The 23,853-nt window shown below is 34.4% G+C and overlaps 1 long non-coding RNA gene across 2 annotated transcripts in view; it reads right to left on the bottom strand.

Annotated features, from left to right (window-relative positions):
- si:dkey-81p22.11 overlaps nt 1-23,853 on the bottom strand; it is a 166,707-nt gene that overhangs the window by 73,434 nt on the left and 69,420 nt on the right.

A 23,853-nucleotide genomic window follows, 5' to 3' on the forward strand; every position in this document is an offset into this window, starting at 1 on the left:
ATGACATTACAAACGTAAAATTATTTATCTTAATAAAAAGTATTTCTGATAATGGTCTAATCTGATTATTATTTCTGATTCTAAACCAAACTCGTGATACTTATATTAAAGTAATCTCTAAAAAATATCAACGATTTTAATGCACCGAGCGGGATATTAGTAACTCTTTAGATTAACATGACAAGCGTTATTAAAAAGTAATTGTAAACAAAACATCGTGCACGTACAATATAGCATAAATGTACACACGGGAAACACACTCAACAGGTTTGCTGCAGTTTTACAGGCATGCGGTGTCTGTCATATTCATGCTGCCTGTGCTTTTATCTGCAAATAAAGAGCGCCGCACGATGATCGGTGATACTCGTCTTTCTAAATAATGGCGAAAAGCTGTCAACGTACAAAGTGCCTCCACTTAGCCGTGTATTTTCACCAATTTATTGCTGGAAGAGGTTAAATCCAGTGCCACGGGTTGAACCTTCTGATACCAACTCCTCATTTTAATAGCATCAAAGTAGTGCATTGAGAGCTGGAAGAACGGGTGGAGGAATGAAGACAGACTTTTCATGTGATTATTATTTGCTTGGCAGCGTTTACATTTCGAATGCATGCTCTTTTATTCAGATGGCATCTTTTAGTTGCACTTTATCTTAATAATTTAACTTAAAGTGTTATGAAGAAACACATGGAGTTATTTGCATTGTATAATCCCAAATATCTACCTTTTTACTGAGCTATTCGATGAGTGCGGACAGAAATAATTACTAGAATTAAGCGGGACGAGAGGGGATTATCGACATTTACAAACGATCGATTCATCGACGTGCTGTGGATTTAAGTTGGTTGACTTTTAATTGATTTGCTTTGATGGGATGAATAATAACAGCAGTAGAATTAAGGTCAGATTTATTTTTACTTATTTATTTTCAGTGTGATCACTAAAATTTAAGATAAGCCCAGGGTTTTATTCTTCACAAAATCAATTTTCAAAACAGAAGTGCTGTCCTTTGATGAACTGTCCCATTGCGATAATTCCACAGCGTAATAATAATTTTAATTTAAAGTTCTCTTACATATTCCTCCTTATATCAAAGCGAATTCTAAAGCATAACAGTCTTGTGAAAAGATAAATGACCTGAACCAGCCAGAACCGTGAAAATGAGTCTTCTTTAACTATATTAAATGCCCTTAAAATTTCCAGCAGCATTAAAATCAAGATGCGTTAATCAAACAAACACTACACAGGTGTATAACATAAAAATAATTGAAATAAACGTTCCTCCAAAAGGGTTCGTTCTAAATACGTTCAGAGTTATTACTGTGGCCTACTAAAACATATAACCTCGCCGTATCAGGAAACATACATGCACGAAGCACGACTTGCATGCCTAAGCCTGCTAATATATGCAGTTACTCCAGAGTTCACCTTTCACCCTTTGACCTCTGTTTTGCCTCGAGACAGCAGTGACCCGGTCAGTGGCTCACAGAGAAAAGGCTGCATTATTAATTTGTGCTGCCCTCGCGGTGTCTTCACACTTTTTTCAATGTTAAGATGTTTATTCTCGTTACAGTCAATGCATGTAGTTACATAATTTAAGATGCATGTGCAAAATCCATAAAATACAAATGTAATAAAAGCAAAACTTTAAATTAATAATGGATCAGTTATTACTAATTATTCCAACGACTATTGATAAAACTTTAGTATTAAACTACAATAATAATACAACATGAACTATAGTAATAATATATCTTTATTAATAAAGAAAACAATAGGAATAATACATTATTATTATTATTATTATTATTATTATTATTATTACTACTACTACTACTACTGCATTGTCTTTTTGGTCGCCTTTTATAGAAAAAGCACTGAATCAAATCATTTGTAGCCAAATTGAATTCATATTACTCCAAACAACTCTCATATCATATTTTAAAACCAGATTATAAAACTAGATATATGACCATTATTTTGACACGCTTGTAAGCGTGAACGCGAACTTAATGTCCCCAGGTTTGGAATTGAGAAAAGCATAGGCTTGTTTACGATATTGCAAATTCCTTCTCGAAACATCTGACGCATGAAATATTACAGCGTTCAGGAAGGAACTTTTCCTCTCGTATAGATCATTAGATTTCACCTACACAAGCCTGATGAGCATTTTAGCTCAGTTACATCCGCATGCAAGGGCTTTAATGCCCACGTTATGGGATGTGGGTGCAGAAATAGATAACGTGATGGGATCAAGTATAATCCTCATCGCACTGTTGCATTTTATTCAGTAATTGATAGGAAACGACATTACCTTGCGCACAGCGATGCTCTCAGGATGATGGCCAAAGCCATACATTATTTTATACATCACAGGCCTAATATCAGTCAAGTCTGAGTGAATAGCAATAATTTAGATGCAAATACACGGAGAGAAAAATGTTGCTGCTACAAGTGTCAACCACTCAAAATGAAAACACAATTTTACTCGAAACGTACTTTATAGGAAAAGTTTTTTTTTATCTATTTAACAAGTAAACAAATGTGTAAAATAATCAAAAGTTAAAATAAATATTATTATTACTATTAAATTGCTATTATGACTTTAGAACACTTCCTTTAAGTTAAGTAACTGTTGTTAGTAATAGCAACAATGTCTTAAAGTAAACCAATTTTACGAAATACTTCACCATTTATTTGAATGATATTAATAATTTATGTAGTATTGATTTACCTTAAGTGGCAAAATACAATTAAAGTATTAAAATGGCACATTTTATTCATAATTAAAAATAAGACACTTATGATATTGTTTCACTAATTTAGGTACAATAAAATGTTATACTATAGAGTACACTTGGTTAAACAAAAATGAAGCAAAAGTGCACACAATCAGAAAAATAATTTTAAAAATTTAATAAACAAACTGACTATTAATTTCCCCATATTCCCTAAAACAATATCATGCAAATGCATTAAAGACAAGGCCATTTACTTCTAATCATATTTTAGTTTCTCTTAGTTTGCAACTTTGACCTTTATAAATATTTAAAAATATTTTGTTATTTTGTTATTTTATAATATTTTGTTATTTTCTAATGCCTTTAAATCCTTAACATATTTAAAACACAGATAAGAAAAAAGTTAATGCAACCTTTAAAATACTCTATATAAACTACCTGCATTTTATTCTGTTTTATCAGATGTATTTTCTGAATATTGGTTTAAAATATGGGTTTTAAAATAACAGACTGTGTTTTAATACATCTTTTAGTTTGCTCTAATAAGTTTGCAATTTTGATCTTCATAAATATTTAAAAATGTTGTTTTAATGCAATTAAAGATTACAACTTTCTCACATTTAAAATACAGGCAAGAAAAAGTTAACATCTCTTTTGAAATATTTTAAATAAACTACCTGCATTTGATTCCATTTTATCAGACATATTTTCTGAATACTGGTTTAAAATATGAGTTTTAAAATAAACAGCATGTATGTTTTTAATACATCTTTTATCTTGCAACAATCTTTGCAACTTTGATCTTCATAAATATTTTAAAATATTGTTTATATGCTTTTAAAGATAACAAATCATTGCATTTATCAATTAATCTAACAAAATAATTGCATTTAGCAATAAATCCAACAGTTTTGACTGATATTAATGTTCAAATAAAAATTGTATTTTCAATTATAATTTTATGGAAAAAACAATATATTGATATTTCATTTGATAGTAACAACAGACAAAACATTAAAAAACTAATACAATTATCCTAAACAGCCATCGAAATTCAATGTAAATCTTTAAATAAAAAATAATTTTTTCTTAGGTATTATTAAGGAAATACTTATAATAAAACTATTTAAATAATCCCAAACAGTTAATGAAACTTACTGAAAAAACTATTCATTTCAAAAATACAGGAATCCTCACACATATATTTATAGCACATCACCATATCAAGCAGTCATTTAAAATGCAACAATCTTCAAGCGTACTTTTTTAAAGCCACTGCATGTCTCGCTTGTGCATCTGCCTCAGACGGTGGCTAAATCTGATGGGTGGTCCTTAAAATGGCTGGATACTATCGTGCACTAACAAAAGAAGACACACCGCGTCCAACACCTTCACATCCCACACAAACACTCTTCATTACCAACACGCACAGCATCAGTTCCTACTGCACTGTAAGCTGTAAAATGAAGAACTGATGGTCATTTGTTTGCTTGTCACCAACACACATAGAAGGAGGAAGGTCTTAAGGCACCTTGCACATATATACATCTATAACGCACAGGGCATGTGTATGCAGACCACTTTCTAGCCCTTGTTTCTCCCACCATTTACGACTCCCAAGAACAGATGTTTGGGGACAGCTTACAGCCTCAGCGAATTTCTGTGTACAAAGCAAACAGCAGCACTCAGCACTTCTAGCCGGCTAAGAAATTGCACTCTCGGAGAAGGGGGAGGGGAAAACACTGAGAGCGGGGTTTAGAAATCCGAATGAGGCAGAGGACGAGCGACGCTTGCCGAGGTGAAAGTGTGTCAAGGTTACATTCAGGGGGGTTTGCATTCGGATCGGCTCTGTATTGGCATCTGTGGTACCCTTTCCATTGCACAAAAGACTCTTGAAGATTATAAAAATGTTACACACTCATACACACCTTTTCTTTAAAAAATTAATCAATTAAGGACCCCCTACCACTTTTTAAGTCTTAAAGATTATTAAATGGCAAGACACTTAGAAAAATTGGTTATTTTTGGAAACTTACAAAAAGTTTACTTTTAGGAACACACTTTTATTTTTGAGATTATAAGTGATTTGATGCAGTTTTCCATAAAGGGTTCTTAAAGACACATATGTGTACACATACAAATGGCAATAAAACAATAAAAAACCCACAACTAAATCTAATCACTTCAAAGTGGTCCTTCTGTGACATCATAGAACCACCCACCACCATTTAATTCTAAAAGATTAATAGAATGTTTAACATATTCGAAAATGGGTCTTTTTGAAACTCAATTACAATTTGGCTGTTCTATGACCTCATTTTAAGAACTACCTTTATTTTTAAAATTGAGTGATTTAACTAGGCTTTTTATTGCCATTTGTGGTTTCTGTCACATTTTAAAATCCACCTTTGTTTTTGAGATTAAAATTGGTTCTTCTATGGCAGGGATGCCTAAACTAGGGTCTGCGGGCCAAAGTTGGCTCATGGTTACCTATGATTTGACCCGCCATCCCATCTGAGAAGAGAGGGATAATCATGAGGATGATTTCGAGATTGCCAATTTAAATTTAATGTAACCCTTTGTTTGTTTTATTGTTAAAGTTTAACTGAAATTTCAATTAAATTGTGTAAATGAATCAGATTTTGTTTAAATGTACATACTGTCACCCAACAATGCAGAGACTTTGGTGAACAAATTAAGGTAAAGGCAGATTCTGCTTGACTGGTGTATTCATCATTGAACTTCACTGTATTTAAAAAGTGATTATGTTTTTATTGCAATAAGTAATGATTTGAAAAGTTATACTGCATAAGTTAATACGATTTAATGTTTACTTTGAATTATTATGAATTAGGAAATTACCCATGGCAACTTCTATGTAAAATAGTTTGGTATATTTACCTTTGGCCCACGGCTCTCAATATTTGGTTTTGGCCCTTTATACAAAAAATGTTTGGGCACCCCTGACCTATGGCATAGTTCTAATAGCAATCTTTATTTTTGAGATTATAAGTGATTTAAATATTTAAATTGGCTCTTTGTTGGCATCTGTGGAATCTTTGCTTCCCACAAATGGCTCTTCTACATATTATTACAATGCAGATAGAGATAAGCACACATTCTACTTTTTTGGAACTTTAAAAAGGTTCTTCTATGACATAATTCTAAGAACCAATTACAAACCTTTCATTCTTAGTGGTTATTAAAATGTTCAAAAAATGATTATTTTTGAAAACAACCACTAAAAATTGGTTCTTCTATATCACTTTAAGATGCAGCTTTATTTATTAGTGATTTAAATTGTCTCTTTCCACAAATGGCTCTTAATGATTATTAACGTTACACAAACTCTCTCTTCTTTTTTGTAACTAATCACTTTAAAAAGGTTCTTCTGAGACCTTATTCTAAGAACATTAGAACATTCATAAAATGGTTCTTTTTGGAACTTATCACTTAAAATCGGTTATTCTTTAATAACATTTCAAAAAACACCAACCACCTTTACATTCTTAAAGATTATTGGACTGTTTAAAACTCATCATGTGTAATGAATCTTTTATGCCAATTTTTAAATCAATTTTTTAATTTAAATAAGCTTGTTGTTGGCCTCTGTGGTACCTTTCCATTACACAAAATGTTCTTAAAGATTATTACATTGATTTGAATGACTAAAAAGCTTTTTTTTTTAACTAATCTGTTAAAATGGTTCTTCTGTGACATCATTTTAAGAACATCTTTATTTTTAGGATTAAAGGTGATTTAAGTTGGTTCTGTATTTGGCATGTATAGCATACCTGCCAACACACTGTTTTTCCCAGGAGTCTCTTGTATTTCTCACCCATCTCCCACCACCCTCCTGTTTTGTCATTTTTCCCAGGAAACTAATTTGTATGGCCTAATCTAGTAGTAGTAGTCAGTAGTAGTAGACAAGTTAATTCAAATGTGTCCAAAAAGATTAAAAAAAAAAGAACTTTTAATTTTCCACACATTCATATATTAATGTCACACACAAACAAATAGACAGTGTTGATTATATTCAAATGTGTAAAGCATTACTTCTCATATTTTTGTTTTCTTCTATAAGTGAATGCATCTTTGATCTTCATTTATAACTGTACAAAAAATGACAAATTACAGCACTGTTGCATTTTTAACAGGAATATACTTCTAGCAAATAAAAAAACTAACAAATCAATGCCACATAGTTTTGACAGTCATTAATGATGAATTATTTAAATATATATTCAAATGTTTTTATCCGAATGTTCTAAGCATTAAGGATTCTTCATTTGGAGCTCTCCACTTCAAATGGTTATTCTATGACATCATTATAAGAACTTTTTCACTTTAAAGGTTAAGTGATACGAGTGTGACAGTGCAACTCACTTGGCTGTTAGAGCTCTTTACTGGTGTAAATAAAGAAAGCCTTTATGTGTGATTCCAGGGAAACAAGCGCTGACCTCTATGGCAGAGCACTGCGGACACTCAAGGTTTGGATTGCCCTTTGAAAAGTTGCAGACAAGCACTACAGGGACCTAAAAGCAAGACAACCAGAGCATGTATATTTTGCTGATGCGCATATTTTGTGCTTCAAAACCATAAAAAAAAAAAACACATTTATTGTACAAAAGCAAGTGGCATATTGTTCATAAAACAAAAAGCAACGCAGAACAAATTAATAGCAATATCTCAAGGCTTTCTCTTAACAGATACAAGGTGCAATTTCAGTGCCATATGTTTTGTTCCGTTGCATCATTTACCAAAACAAACCGTATCCTTCATACCTTCCATATTGAATGCGCGCTATGAACAAAAGTGCAAAACAAATATGCAAACGCAAGCATATTTGACCTTTCATGTTCACATTTTCAGCTAACCAAAAATGAATAAATGAGCTCCGCAATGCTTATTTGTCTGAACTACGCCAACCCCCCAAACACACACACACACACACACACACACACACACACACACACACACACACACACACACACACACACACACACACACACACACACACACACACACACACACACACACACACACACACACACACACACACACGGTTTCTGCCGTGGGTGAGGTTGCCATAGTGACACGCTCACAGACACTGGTGGAGGTGGAGGGAAGGCAAGAGGAGCAGAGGCTGCTGTCTTTCTGTCTGTCTTCCAGATAAGACATTGTGCTCAATCTTGTGATCCATGTTAAACGCGCTGCGGAACCATCCGACGGATGCAACCCTGCCACTATCACACAGACACACCTGAAACTCATGAACCGAGTTAATTTGGTCTATTAATTACACAAGCGCATAAAGATAATCAATTCTGCAACATTTTTTGCGTGCATTTTCATTGCACGAACATTGATGAATTGTTGTTGTTTTTATTATAAACAGTCTTAATTAAACTTATTTTTTTCTTTTCTTGTTGTCACTTAAACTTTAGTAAAAACTTGGTTGTTTTTGTCCATTTTAATATTTTTATATAGAATTTATTTAAATCAATGTTTTTATTTTTATTTGTACAATTTTTTTGTTGTTTTAAGTAATAAATGAAAAATTTCTGTCATACATGCATATAGGCAAAAGAAGTTTATTTATATAGCAAACTTCATACACAATGGTAATTCAAAGTGCTTTACATAAATTTGAAAAAAGAAAACAAGAAAATAAAAAATTATTAAAAGAATGTAAAATGATTAAAACTGTTAAAAACAGATTAACGTGTTTAAGAGGTTATAAAAGAACGAAAAAGAAGAGACACAATAGTGTGATTTGTCAGATGCAGCACAGTAAGCTAAACAGACGTGTTTTAAGTCTTGATTTGACAGACAGACAGACAGACAGACAGACAGATATATTTAGAGCAATGGTTCTCAATTCCAGACCTTTGCCCCCCCACCCCTGCACATTTTGTATGTCTTCCTTACTAAAGTGACATACAAAATGTGCAGGGCGGTGGAACTTGAAGACTGAAATGGAAAACCAGTGATTCAGAAATACAGAACGTAGACTAATACCTACTGGAAATATATAACCCAAATTAACCTAATTCATTAATTATATGTATCATTAGTATAGATTACTTGTGTATTTTGCAGTAATTAAATAGAAATACAGATAACTCATGATTTGTAGGCTTTGCCAGAGTTTCATGCACTTCTTTTAGCATCAGTTATTACCAGGATTTTTCATGTGACAACTGAATTAAAATGACTCAAGGGAAGAGAAACAGGTTTTTGACCCAAGAATACATCTGCTGAACAGCTATACTGCATGATAATGATCTGCATTTCTATTGGGAAGTTTATTTGTATATATGCATATATAGACAGATGCATATATCCAGATATGCATAGACCCACACAGATGTAAAATTAAAAACTGCTTATAAAATCAGTTTCACCTAATTACGAACGTCATAGTTTAATGTAAAATTTTTGTATTCATGACCAAATGTTTAAAACTCAGTATATCTATCTACCATATCAACCTGATAATGCTACATCACGTATTTTCTTTTTTCCAGGTAAAAGATTAAGTCCTAACAGTATCTTCCAATTACAGCCATCAAAACATTTGTATTCTGAAACACAGTCTAGCTATCTGCATAAAAATAATGCCTTTCCGCTGGTCAGTCAGTGCATAGGGAAAACCCCTGGTGCTCAATCAAGCCACGGTTTTATTTTTCATCTGAACCATCTTCCATCTTCCCCCTCTTTCCTATTCATCCATCGCTCCACCATTCCTCTCCTCCATTTATCTTTCCCTCCCTTTGCATCGCTCGCTGCGCAGCCGATATCAAGGCGTGCTCCCGAGCCCTTCAAAGGTCAAGTGATACAAGGTCATTGGCGGGTCAAGCCTGCTGACTGGCTGACCTCCGCAAGGACTTCAGCCAGCAGCCAATCGCACGCCGACGTCTCCCACAGCAGCCTGACGGGCCCTCGGCGACGCATCACGTGACTGTTAACCGACTGAAGCATCATGATGGAAATGATTAATGATGCTTTTAGTACCTGTTTAGAATGAAGCTGTCCACACTGCACTGTAATTACCCACTCCCAGGCGGCAGCTGCCTAACATAATTGCTTTTTGTTTGTTGACCTGGTTTACTAGAGAGAAAGATGGCTTTAGGTAGGTGAAGTGTGAGCGTTGGTGCATGTTGGCCTGTAAGGTGCGTGATCATATGTGATGTCAGATTTAGCTCCATCCTTAAAAGGCTCGGCTGACCCATGTGATAGCTTTTTTTTCCCCTTTTCAGGCAGAAAGGAATTTTTTGTTTTATTTTTGAAAGTGCATTTGACAATTCTTCATTTTTATGTGGCACTCCGGCCACTGAGAGGTAAACACAAGACGTGTAAATCTGCAATAAAGTTTCAGAATCAACAGCTGTGATTGTAATAAGTAATTCGGCATAAACTGAGATGTTGGTGAATGAAACACTCCTTCCTCTAATTTCTGTCCATATGTCTTGAAAGCAACCCATATTTCAACTGAAAGCACTTAAACTGTTACGCGGCTGTAAACATAACTTGCATTTGGTCACGCATGAATCAAATGATGGTCTCCAAAGAGCATCAAAGAATGTTCATATTCTCAGCGACAGGATTATACAGGAATCATGAGGAGCTGATCTGAGAGTCGAGAGTTGAGAATATGGAGTTTAAGTGTTTCCCAACTTTATTTTTGCTCCAGAAACCCTCATCTGCCATGATTTAGAATCATCGCCATCGTCAACAAGCATTTCCACATACAAATAACATTTAAGATAAGCACTTATTCTATTATAATTAATACAGGTCGTAATAAAAAAAAATATTCTGGCATGAATATATTGATGATTGCTGATGTTGAAACATTATGTAACCCATATTTTGGGCTATATAAACAAAACGTGTAGTGTGGTGTGTTGGAATTATTAACCAATTCTATGCATGTTCAATCAAAAAAGTCAGGAGAGGATTCAATGCCAAAAAAGTATTGATTTATTACTTTTCCTTCAGCTTAGTCTCTTTATTTATCAAGGGCCGTCACAGCAGAACGAACGGCAAACTTATCCAGCACGTTTTACACAGCGGATGCTGTACTGGAAAACATCCATACACACTCATTCACACACATACACTACAGCCAATTTGGTTTATCCAGTTCACCTATAGTGCATGTCTTTGGACAGAACTCAGGGGGAACATGCAAACTCCACACGGAAATGCCAACTGGCCCAGTTGGAGCTTGAACCAGCGACCGTCTTAGTACCAAAAATATTAGCAATAGATTAGATACAAATGAATGAATTCCAGGCGAGGCAGTGGCGCAGTAGGTAGTGCTGTCGCCTCACAGCAAGAAGGTCGCTGGTTCGAACCTCGGCTCAGTTGGTGTTTCTGTGTGGAGTTTGCATGTTCTCCATGCATTTGCGTGAGTTTCCTCCTGCTGCTCCAGTTTCCCCCACAGTCCAAAGACATGCGGTACAGGTGAATTGGGTAGGCTAAATTGTCCGTAGTGTGTGAGTGTGTGTGTGGGTGGGTGGATGTTTCCCAGAGATGGGTTGTGGCTGGAAGGGCATCCGCTCGCATGTGCTGGATAAGTTGGCGGTTTATTCTGCTGTGGCGACCCCGGATTAATAAAGGGACTAAGCCGACAAGAAAATGAATGAATGAATAAATGAATGAATGAATTCCGTATACAGAGCTCTGGGTCAAGTCTGTTAGTTAACTAACAAAACAAAAAAAAACTAACAAAAATGTTAGTTAGGATTCAAGCATGTCACACTCGCTACTGCCGCCACCGGCTTGCTTGGTTTTGGGACTTGTGGAGCTGCGCATCGATGGATTTTCTCTTCAGTGAATGGACTTTCAGCAGTGAAAACTAAACCACACTGAACTGAACTTCAACTCTGAAAACTAGACTGACTCAGTTTTAATCTACTATAACTACATTAGGCTGCTTTGACACAATCTTACAACAATAGAACAATACAACAATTGTACAATAATAGGCCTATATAAACACGAGCAAATTGACAACAATAAAAAAAATTGCAACAGTCAAACCACCATATAATTTTTATAGTCATTTTTTAAATTTGTTTAATTTAATAAATATTAACCTCAAATGATGAGACTGGTAGAAACAATGCTTTAAGCACAAGTCTAATGTTGCCTTAATTTTGGAGACCATTCTCATTGTTCAGTTGTGGCCTGTATTTATTTTCACTGTATTTGATAACTATAAAGGTGTCAAAGTTTAACCTGGTGCTATAAAATCTGTTGCAGCTGATATTATTGTCGTGTTGTTAATCTAATGTTAACACACCAATTCTATGAAATAAAACTGAAAGGCTGATGGCTTTTTATTTGCATGTTGTTTTTTGTGTAACTATTAACTACCATTTATATCTTTAATTATGCATGAATATAATAATTCCATTAGCTTAATCACATTTTTTTGACTTTCGGAAATTACTAAGCGAGAATCGATCCCCTGTGATTGTCCCGTGACCTGAGAGGTCCCAACTCCTACTTTGGGAACCACTGCTATGATATATATGATATTTTATACTGTATAATTATTAATGTACACCTCAAAACCAATGTTTTAACTTTGTTTTATCAATATCTGCTGGAATATCCCTGATTTTTGATGAAAATGTGTTTCGACATATAGCCATTTTCTTGACAACACTAAACAGAAATTTGGAAGAAATGTTAACAGGCCATAATATGTACAATAAAATCAATATTAACATTTTCCTCAAAACCATATGCAGTACACCAAGTAAAACTGAGGATTTTAAAAAGGTCTCTTAATTTTTTCCATTTCTGTATAAAATATACTGAGTCAGCTGACACATATTATTTTATTTAAAGCTCTTATATTACTGTACTGTAGCGATATTACTCTCTTTCGGAGTCTCTAGAGGCATTGCACAAGACTGTGTGAAATCGATGCCCACTATTATAAATTTTGCCAGACTGGACTTTCTTATTGCACAAAGTATGAATGTACAGAAAAAGTAGTTTAGGATTTACATCACAGTGCATTCATTGACTGATCCAAAACTTTCACTGCAAACCAAGAACAAGAAACTCAAGTGTTATTCCCTTATTGTGACATACTACAAAGTGCAACACACTGTAAAAAAAAAAATACGTAAATTAGCAGTTGTGTTTTGTGTTTCATGTTTTTATTTGTCCCAGTTTATCAATGCCTTTGAATTACAATATGAGACCTAGCTCTTTCTTCCAACAACTTTTAACATTGAAAATTTAAAAAAGGTGACTTTTGATAACATTTTTAATAGTTTAAAATGATATTGTGTGGGATTATGTTGTATATTAATGTACAAAAACCTTGCAATAAGCAGCCAGTACATTTTCTGTTATTTCATAACTTATTTTTCTCTATATACTTTTTTCCACATGATGTTATTTCAAACTACTAAAATGTCAACAAAAGTCTCACATTATTAGGCTACATTATTATGGAATAACATCTTCTGAACTTCCACCAGGTATGCCTGTTAAGAAACAGGGTCAATTTTGACTTCTGCAGAGCTGGCATTGGTGTTTACAGCTCATTTTTCACATTGATTCACAGCCCTTATTATTAATGAGCAAGTGAGAGTAAATGAACTGAAGGAAAACATAAAGCAAATAAATAACGCTTTCCCTTACAGATATAAAAAAACAACAACATGCTGAAAACCGCTAGGTCCCTGACCCCTTTTATCTCACCTTTCCGAAATATTAGCAAGTAATATTTAAAACATGAATTTACACACATAAATCACCAGCATGCGACTGTGCTGTCCTGTCTTATAAGCACATCTGCATTCGTCCAGCACAAAGTGTCATATTTGTCATTGAACTTTTTGCATCTGCTCTGCATAGCACCATTGATCTCTGACCCCACACGACGATGGCGAGACCCTGATAAACAGGCCACGGCTGACCTATAGGCTGGCATTGAGAGACCATCCATAAATTTGCAGCTCTTTTCAAGCGGGTACATTTGAGCCAGTTTTGAAGGCCCGGAGGCAAGTCTGCTATCAGCCCTTCTCTGTGTGAGCAGCTTTCATCCTCCGGCTGGTTCTCACATAACTCAGCCACAGTGTCTCTCCCTCGGCCTCATAAATAACATCCCTATCGTCTGATAATGCCCACTTAATGCTTAGTCAATAAACCCCACAGTGCCATGGTTTCTCCCCTCTCTCTTTTGTACATAAATATAAACAGTACACTCGGATTGATGTGACACCAGGGTCTCGCTCCATCTGGGCGGAGAGGAGCAGCCGAAGGGCCCGGAGAGAAGCAATGGAGGAGAGGAAGAGAGAACTGCAGGTGTTTGGATGAGATAGTGGCCAGAATGGTGGGATGGGAGCACTGCGGCACTGACTGATCACCTGAGAGAAGCGGCTGCTAATGTAATAATTAATTAGCGTATCACTTTCTTCCGTTCTCGCAGCAGGGCTTATTTGACCCATTTGGATTATAGTCTCTTTAGAGGAATGTTCCAGGTTTGGTGCAAGTTAAGTTAAAGCGATATTTCACCAAAAAACGAATATTGTAACCCTCAAGTGGTTTCCAATCTTTATGAGTTTCTTTGTTCTGCTGAACACAAAAGAAGATATTTTGAAGAAACCAGTAACCAATGACTCCCATAGTAGCAAAAACAAATACTACAGAAGTCAATGGTTACAGGTTTAAAGCGTTCTGTAAAACAAGGGTGCCCAATTTTTTTCTAATGAAAGGCCACAAACCAAACTTGATTAATGGCCATGAGCAGAAGGGAATCCGTTAAAACTGCATTATAATACAATACCTTCCTCATTCATTTCAAAAATAAATAAAAAACAATAATCATATTAACTAATGCATTATACATTGTTTACATTTAGTAATGAACCTATTATATTAAAAATAAAGTTTAATGTTGAATACACTAGTCAATCTGCACCTGACTTTGCCTTGATTCGCTCACTGAGGACTTCTAAATTGTGGTCTATCCGTTTAATTCATTTACAATATTTAATTAATACATTTGCTTTTTTGTAGCTTAACAATAAAACAAACTGATAAACTAGAAACGATAATGTGTATTAAAAGTTTTAACCCTAACCCTCCCCAAAATTCTCCCTCTTCTTTTCAGAGGGCCAAATCAAAGGTTACCATGGGCCAATTTTGCCAAATCCAGTTTGGGCATCTCTGCTCTAAAATATCTTCTATTGTGTTCAACAAAATGTCAGAGAGGTTTGGAAAAAGTAAAGGGTGAGTAACCCACATGGAAAGAACCTATATAAACATATACAATTGAAGTCATAATTATTATCCCCCCTTTGATTTTTTTTCTCTTTTTTTAAATATTTCACAAATGATGTTTAACAGGGTAAGGACATTTTCACAGTATGTCTGATAATAGTTCTTCTTGAGAAAGTCTTAGTTGTTTTATTTCAGCTAGAATAAAAGCAGCTTTAAAAAATTTTAAACACCATTTTAGAGGCAAAATTATTAGCCCCTTTAAGCTTTTTTTTTTGATAGTCTACAGAACAAACCATCGTTATACAATAACTTGCCTAATTACCCTAACCTGCCTAGTTAACCTAATTAACTTACTGAAGTTTTTAAATGTCACTTTAAGCTGTATAGAAGTGTCTTGAAAAATATCTAGTCAAATATTATTTACCGTCATCATGGCAAAAATAAAATAAATCCGTTACTAGAGATGAGTTATTAAAACTATTATGTTTCGAAATGTGTTGAAAAAAAATCTTCTCTCCGTTAAACAGAAATTGGGGGGAAATAAACACGGGGCTAATAATTCTGACTTTAACTATATGTTTTAATAAAGGTTTTGATATTTTTTTTTTATATATGTGACATACATAAAATTAGCCATATACAATTAAAGTCAGAATTATTAGCCCCCCTAAATTATTAGACCGCTTGTGTATTTTTTTCCCCTAACTTCTGTTTAAGGGAGAGAAGATTTTTTTCAACACATTTCTAAACATAATAATTTTAAAAACTCATTTCTAATAACTGATTTATTTTTTCTTTACCATGATGACTGTATATAATATTTTACTAGATATTTTTTAAGACACTTCTATACAGCTTAAACTGACTTTTAAAGGCTTAGCTAGGTTAATTAAGTTAACTAGGCAGGTTAGGGTAATTAGGCAAGTTATTGTATATTGATGGTTTGTTCTGTAGATTACTGAGAAAAAAATATAGCTTAAAGGGGCTAATAATTTTGTCCCTAAAATGCTACATAAAAAATTCAAAACCATATTATCAGACAAACTGTGAAAATGTCCTTGCTCTGTTAAATATATTTTGGAAAATAAAAAGAAGACAAAAAAAAAAAAAAAAAAATTCGAAGCTAATAATTCTGACTTCAACTGTTTGTCACATATATTAAAAACCTAAATCAAAACCTATATTAAGATTTCCGAGATTTTTAGCCCATTATTAATTCTGTTTATTTACTTGATAAAATGTATGTAAATCTATATTTATTCGGTTTTTAATTGATTTCAGTAATATTATTATGACTAATGTGAAAACGTTCATCTGATTTATGTACAATGCAGTGTGTACAGTAATATTTTCTGTCTTATAGACATATGAAAAACTTGCTTTATTTACCAAATAAACCATTGGATTTCCATTTCAAACATTAAATAAAACTTAAAAAGATATTATTTTTTATTTCATATATTAAGGTTTTAGTTATGATACTCCCAAAATAATTCCAAAGAAATCCACAGGTTTTTACCAAAATTCTCAGCAGAAATAGCAAAAAACATAGACCTCAGCTTGCTTTATGCCAAAAGATGTGTAGCTTTTGTATGGACAAGAATGCAAAGACCAAACACTACTCAATGGATAAGACAAATGTTGTCAAGTATGCCATTAGAAAAATAACTTGTATACTAAAAGCTAAACGTTTATTTGAAAACATATGAAGTGCTTTCATTAGTTATATCCAAGAAGTGGAATTAACAGAGGAAGAAGTTGATGAATAATTGTTGATGGATAATGCAGTTCCAGCTTTATGGTTCTGTATTGATACATTCTTCAATATATATCTGCTGTACCTAGTACTCAGTATGATTATAATTTTCATGTTTGAATAGATAATCATTAATGAGAAAAAAAAAAGAAGCAGTTTTACTTTTATTTTATTTTATTTATTTTGTTGTTTGTTTGTTTGTTTGTTTGTTTGTTTGCTTTTAGTATTTATTAGAAATATACTTACATCCTCATATTTTGTATAATTTGTAAATGCAACAAGGTTATTATGGTTTTAAAATGTTTGTAAAATGTTGTATTTTAATGTGTACAAACTGAAAACGAAAAATACTAATATTATGGAAAAAAATAGCAAAAAACGTCCACAGATTCCGTCTGGCCCTACCCATAAGAGTTTAGTTGAGCTCCAGAACACAAATGAAGATATTTGACATTATATCTGAGAGGTTTCTGTCTCTCCATTGACAGCTTGTGAAACTGCCACTCCCATAAAATATCACTGATGTAACTCCAGTAGTTTATGAGGCCACAGGAATGCTCTCTCTGAGCAAACAAACACAGATAATGACTTCATTCAACATCCACATTTATCTATGCTATGCATCACTGATGTGTGCAATCTTCCTTTATTAAATGAGTGAGTAATTAGTGGATGAGTAAGTGAAGACAAAATGTCTGTTTTTTGGTGAACTATCAATTAATATACACAACTTCAATAGCATAGTCAGAAGTTGTATAGTGTGGGGAAAAAAACTATACATTTGGTAAAAAAAAGCACAATCATTCATTCATTTTCTTGTCGGCTCAGTCCCTTTATTAATCCGGCGTCGCCACAGCAGAATGAACCGCCATTTTATCCAGCAAGTTTTTACGCAGCGGATGCCCTTCCAGCCGCAACCCATCTCTGGGAAACATCCACACACAGGGAGAACGCAGGGAGAACATGCAAACTCCACACAGAAACGCCAACTGAGCCGAGGTTCGAACCAGCAACCCAGCGACTTTCTTGCTGTGAGGCGACAGCACTACCTACTGCGCCACTGCCTCACCTAAAAAAAAATTACATTAAAAAAAATAACAAAATTTGGTCGGCGTCAATAGCTTCATGGTTAAGTGTGTCGACATATAACATTATGGTGCTCAGAGTGACCAGAGTTCCATTCCTGGCTTGAGGTCCCATGCAGAACCTTACCCTCTCTCTGCTCCCAATGCTTTCCTGTCTGCCCTCCATTATCCTATTCCAATAAAAGGTTAAAAACATTCTGTTTTTAAAATAATTATTAACATTTTAATTATTACAATGATACAAGTTTTCAATATATATTTTTTATTTTTATTTTAAACAGTTGCACTAAAAAAAAAGTCTACTAAAAATTGAATGTGCTTTTAAGTTGCATCATATTTAAAAAAAAAAATGCTTGCTGAATAAACAAAAGATCAGCAACCCGGTTCCTTTATATTTACTGTTGCTGTTTCTGCCAATGCAATGATGGACACTGTCTGTTTACAGCTAACAGCCAATCAATGCAATAAGTGCTGTAACATCAAGCCACTCCTTCCGGTTTCTCCCTCTCTTTGAAGAAATGTGTGATCTTGTAAGCAAAGCAATGCTTGTGAGTAGACGTAAATAGTCATAAAGCTCAGCATATAGGGGTACAGCCCCCACAAATCTCTCATTTAAATGAATTTTTTTAATAGGAAGCTTTACAATATTTTATTTGTGCATATACAATATTTTAGTCAGTGCCGAAGCCAAATCTGAAGCTGATCTAACAAAATAACTTACAATAATGGTTCAAAAATGTGTAGTCCAAATTTATGTTATAGAAAAATATTAAATAAAAATTTCAAAAATAGCAAAGATCAAGAGAATCAACATGAATTTAAATGTATTATCTTTTCATTTCTAAAGATGTTCTGTGACAAAAATATTATTTTAATTAATACATCAGTTTAATAAATCTGTTTAGTTCAAATCCACCAATATATATTACCCATATTCACTGAGAAATTAGTAAAGATATTCATTTGCAAAATGGGTTGTACTCATATATGCTAAGCACTGTATAAGATGGGTTAATCTTTGATGAGACATTTTTTATTTGCAAAATATTTTTATATCACACTAAGAATCACATGCTATAATACAAAGTATACTAACAACTGATACATTTGCTACAAATTTATTTTACTAATAATAAACATCCTCCCACTTTGTTGCCACATCTTTTTTTATTTTTGGTTTTGTAACTCAAAGTAGTTTTAGATTAATATGTAAGGGGTTCATTAATTGCTTTTCAAATAATATTTAATCATTCTGACTGACTTGTCTGCTTCAAAAACATTTGTTCATAAACCGGACATAACAGCTTGGGCTGTGTTTATTATCGGAAACACCATCACTCTTTCTAATTTGTAATTTATGGCATTAATGTAATTTATGGCATTTTATGGATCACAAGCATGCCATCTCACAAACTAACCTTTTGCAGAAAGTTTTTTTAAAGGAGGGATGAGTGAAAATTATTTTAAATTAACACCATGCCACAACTTCTGTCCATGGAGCGTAACGTACTAAACCCACACCGTAAAAATGGCAATTAATAAAATGTTGGAAGAGCAAAAACATCCAAGTTGAACTAATATTCTTGCTTGGGCTTAGTTAACAAGACATACTATATGAAGTCAGCAAAAATATACAGTGCTTTAAAAATGTTAAATGAAGGGTAATTGTCAAATCAAGTCAACACTCAGAATGACTAATGACGACTGAGCCCATAAACAAATTCAGCCAAGTGTGAGCCAAAAAATAATAATTTAAGTAATATTTTGAAAAGGTTAAACTCTCATCACTCTGACACTTTTCCAGACACTTGCACCAGTTAGCGCACTGACACTTTCTTACAATCACTCTGTATCTCTATAAAATATTGGGCATTTCTGAGTGTGCTTCACACAGGTGAATGAGCTTGACGAACCACCAGTGAAAAACACTCTCCATATGCACCAGACACTTTACTTGAACTTACAAGAACTAAACATTGTAAAACAATGTTTACTTGTGAATAGACCACAAATCATGTTGTCATTAACCATAAAATAACATTTTTGCACAGTATTGTTCTGTCTTATGTAAAAGTACTTGTATTGCCCTTATTCTAAAATGCGGAAATGTGCTTGTTTTTGCGATTTTAGAACTTCCTAGTCATTTCTCCATATCGTCCATTTCTCCAGTCATTTCCTAGTCATTTCTTCCATTGGCAACTGAATTGGAAAACAGGCAAGCTACTTGCTCTACAAACAATTTATTTCATAACTATACATTAGGGATGAATTTATCAGCGGCCATAGCATTATCTGCCAAAACATGCTATTTTAAATGTTATCGTTATCAGTATGATGCCAAATTTAGGCCGATGTCTTTAAGCTGATAGATTACGTAATTGTACAGAACTGCCTGATCACCAGCCTGATCTCACGAGAAAACTTAAGTATTTTACGTTTTGCCAGTTAAGTGGCAAATTCGTACGAGTTCAGTTGTACAAAATTGTACGTTTTTAAAAAAGAGGTGTGGCACCTAACCCCACCCCTAAACCCAACCGTCATTAGGGGATGAGCAAATCATTCTAAAATGTACAAATTAGATTGTATGAATTTGTATGAATTAGCCACTAAATAAAAAAGTTACGAATTGCTGTGAGATTGTGTTGGCCTCACACATGCGTGTAGAACTTATTCAGACTTGTCCAGTCCACTATAATGGAGCTTTCCACACATTGTTTATTCCCTCAAAGTCCGTCTATCATTGTGTAGTATTACACGGTGCATGAGAAAAGCCAAGAGAATTATCAGTTACTCCAGCCACCCAAGCCATAGACTTATCTTTCTGCTACCCTCAGGCAGACGGTTTCACAGCATCCGATCACGCACCAGCCGGCTGAAGGAAAGCTTCTTTCCTCTGATGAACAGGCTGATGAACACTTAACACACCATACACAGACTCTTCCATACCCTCACTGCACACCATCAATATGTAGCATTCACTCCCCTTTAACCAATCCATACTTGAAACAATACTGCCTACAACTATGTGGACACCTATTCACTGTATATATCGCTGTGAATTTTACATTGTCCTGTTTTTTTGGGAGTATGCTTTTGTATTTTGCACTGTCGTTGTATTTGCACTGTCTGTATTATGCACTGCCGTTGTATTTGCAATGTCTGGAGCCAGCACCTAAGCTTTTTACTCATCATAGCACACGTGCTGCTGATGATGTGACAATAAAAGTGATTGATTTGATTTTGATTTGATGCTTGATAGAGGCTATGTTTACACTGCAGGCAAATGTGGCCTGAATCTGATTTTACCACCTACAAGTCACTCAGGTCTTGACTGTGTGAACAGTCCAAATAGCATGGAATCTGATTTTTTCAGGTCAGATCTGTGCCACTTTCATATGTAGTCTTAAATCAGACACAGATCTGATGTCTTGCAATGCGACAGCAGTGTGAAAGGTTATGTCGGATTTCATGTGACTTTAACATAATCTTTGAGCGACATGCGTCATCATTCTGTGCTGCAAACATTATCTACTCTTCAGCAGCACAGTAGAACGGCACACAGGGCGATAACTGTACCACAGAAAGGCAGTTGTTTACACATGCTTACCTGTTTGGGTTGTTTGTGATCTAATATGATTATTTGTTATTATCAACGTGTTGCTTGCCATGTATTGTTGATGTAAGATTGTATTCAGTTTGATTGGCCTATTTATAATGCATAAAACAGCAGAAAGGGAGACGAGTGCCAGTCACTGAATCCAGCATAGGTGTTCTCAACTGTCCACCACATTCTGTTTTTATGTTATACACTGTGTTTGTCATAAAGTCATCTGTGCTCAAAGCTCAGGTGTTGTATCAAAATCTAACTTTTATGAAGTTTTCAAAATAAAATCAGTTGTTTATACTGTAAAAAAATCTAACATTTTTTTATATTTATAGGCTATCATATATTGATCATCGGCCTGCAAACCTTAAGAGTTATTGGTTATCGATATCAGCCAAAAAAATCCACATCAGTGCATCCCGACTATACACAAAGGAAGAACAATATAATATGAAAATATGAGTTTGCAACATCAAGCAGCATAACAAGCTAATGTCTAAAAATCAATGGAAGTGAATGAAACCAGAAGTCACAAGCCAAGAAGATTCCAATGGGTGAGTCCGATTGTATGTGAACAATAAGGTCAATAGTCTATCTAATGCCCGTTTACACTAATACATTTTAGTTTAGTACCTCAGAGTTTCTAAGCCCTGAGTATGCATTTTTATAACAAAATGGAGCCTATAGCATAACTGTATCCTTTTATTTTTATTGAAAAATTTCAAACATACCCTGTCTCTTTTGCTGAATATCAGTTTTAATAATCAATAATGGCAATCATTAATAAAATACAATATAGGTACATAAGTTTATACAGTATAGGAAATAAAGGCAAGCAATCGCTCAATGTGCAGAATCACTTTAGGCGGTTACACAACTTAATACAGTAACTTTTTTTTGGGCTCGGACAAAACATGTTACCAGAGAACAAGTAATAGATTCAAAAGGCCAAAGTGTCGTTAGATAGAGACAAGATTAATTAAATATCACGTTTAACAACTATAGTGAGATGAGCTCCATCGGTAGATCCTTAATGAACTATCAGATGTGCGCTTCTCTCACCTGTGGAGGTGTGCTCAAAGCACTTGCTGCTGCCTGGAACTCAGATGTCCACATACGCTAAAGCACATGCCAGAGTGTGTGTAGAGTCAAAAGATGTCCTTTTTCAGCAGTATAGCATGGATGGAAAGATTTCAGAAACAATAGGTGAAACGCCAGTGTACGCGGATGGTTTTCTTTCTTAAACCCCATTTTATAACTAAAATGTATTAGTGTAAACAGGGCCTTGGGTCATAGTAGGCATAGTTAATTGTTGGTATAGTTAGATTACCACTCCGGTATGTCATTTATGTACAGGTCTAAAAAAGCTCTTATGTCCAATGTTTCGTTCACATTTATAATAGTTTATCTAACACCGGGGTCCTGCGAGACAGAAGTAGTGGAACGGCAATAAAGCTCAACTTGACTTGAAAAGAGAAACAATAAATTGATTCTAATGATTAAATAATGATTAAAAATAAAAATCTTTGAAACTGGTTTGCAAATGTTAAATAATTAACTCAAGCTGCTTTCATTTATTTGACAGTGCATAAATTGATAAAAATCTATTTTATTTCTTTAATACAATTCCCAATTTACAAAGAAGCAACACTGTATTAAACAACTTCTTAAGGTAAAAAGACTGGAACATCCTTTAATAGTCTTTAGTTTTATTTACAACTTCCTTTTACATCCTTTACTACAGTGTAATATTCCTTTAATGCAGAGCATTGAGTCACATTAGGCCTCAGAGCCACATACTCGCTTAACTGTCAAATATAAAAAATGAGTGGTGTAAAAATAAGGTTGAAAGGGTTTATTTCAAGAATATTAGCTGGAAGCCAAGTTTTATCTTAGCGGAAGATAAAAACGGTGTGGAATAAAGGACATGAGCTGTGAATGACTGAACTCTGGGGTTAAGTTCCCATTTTATGAGCGTCAGCCATACAGTGGCCGCACACCGAGATGACATGCATAAACGAGAGCGAATAACATGCTGGTCAAAGGGAGTGGCTGGTAATTAAGGGTCATGTTTGGCGTTTTTCCTAAAATTAGTTGTGTTTGTCTTTTGGATGTTGAGAGGGTTGAGTAAGAGATTTTGAGGTTAAGAGTCTCTCTTACATTATGGGAGTGACCATGAGACAACAACTTGGATCATATTAATCTCAAACACAGTTATCCCTCTAAGTGTTCTGGCTCTCTTCCTGAAGACCTCGAGTAAATGTTTTGTCTACCGCAACAATGATCCAGACTTTCATTTAAGTGGCGGAACGACAGAACGCAGATGGTGCAGGATCACTTGCCAAAACAGGGCAAGTTAAAGCAACACATGCTTCAAAGCTGAAATGTGAGAAAGAAAACTGGATAGTCAG

This window comes from Danio rerio, chromosome 23, assembly GCF_052040795.2.
Source record: "Danio rerio strain M-AB ecotype USA chromosome 23, GRCz13ab, whole genome shotgun sequence".
Classification (NCBI taxonomy): Eukaryota; Metazoa; Chordata; class Actinopteri; order Cypriniformes; family Danionidae; genus Danio; species Danio rerio.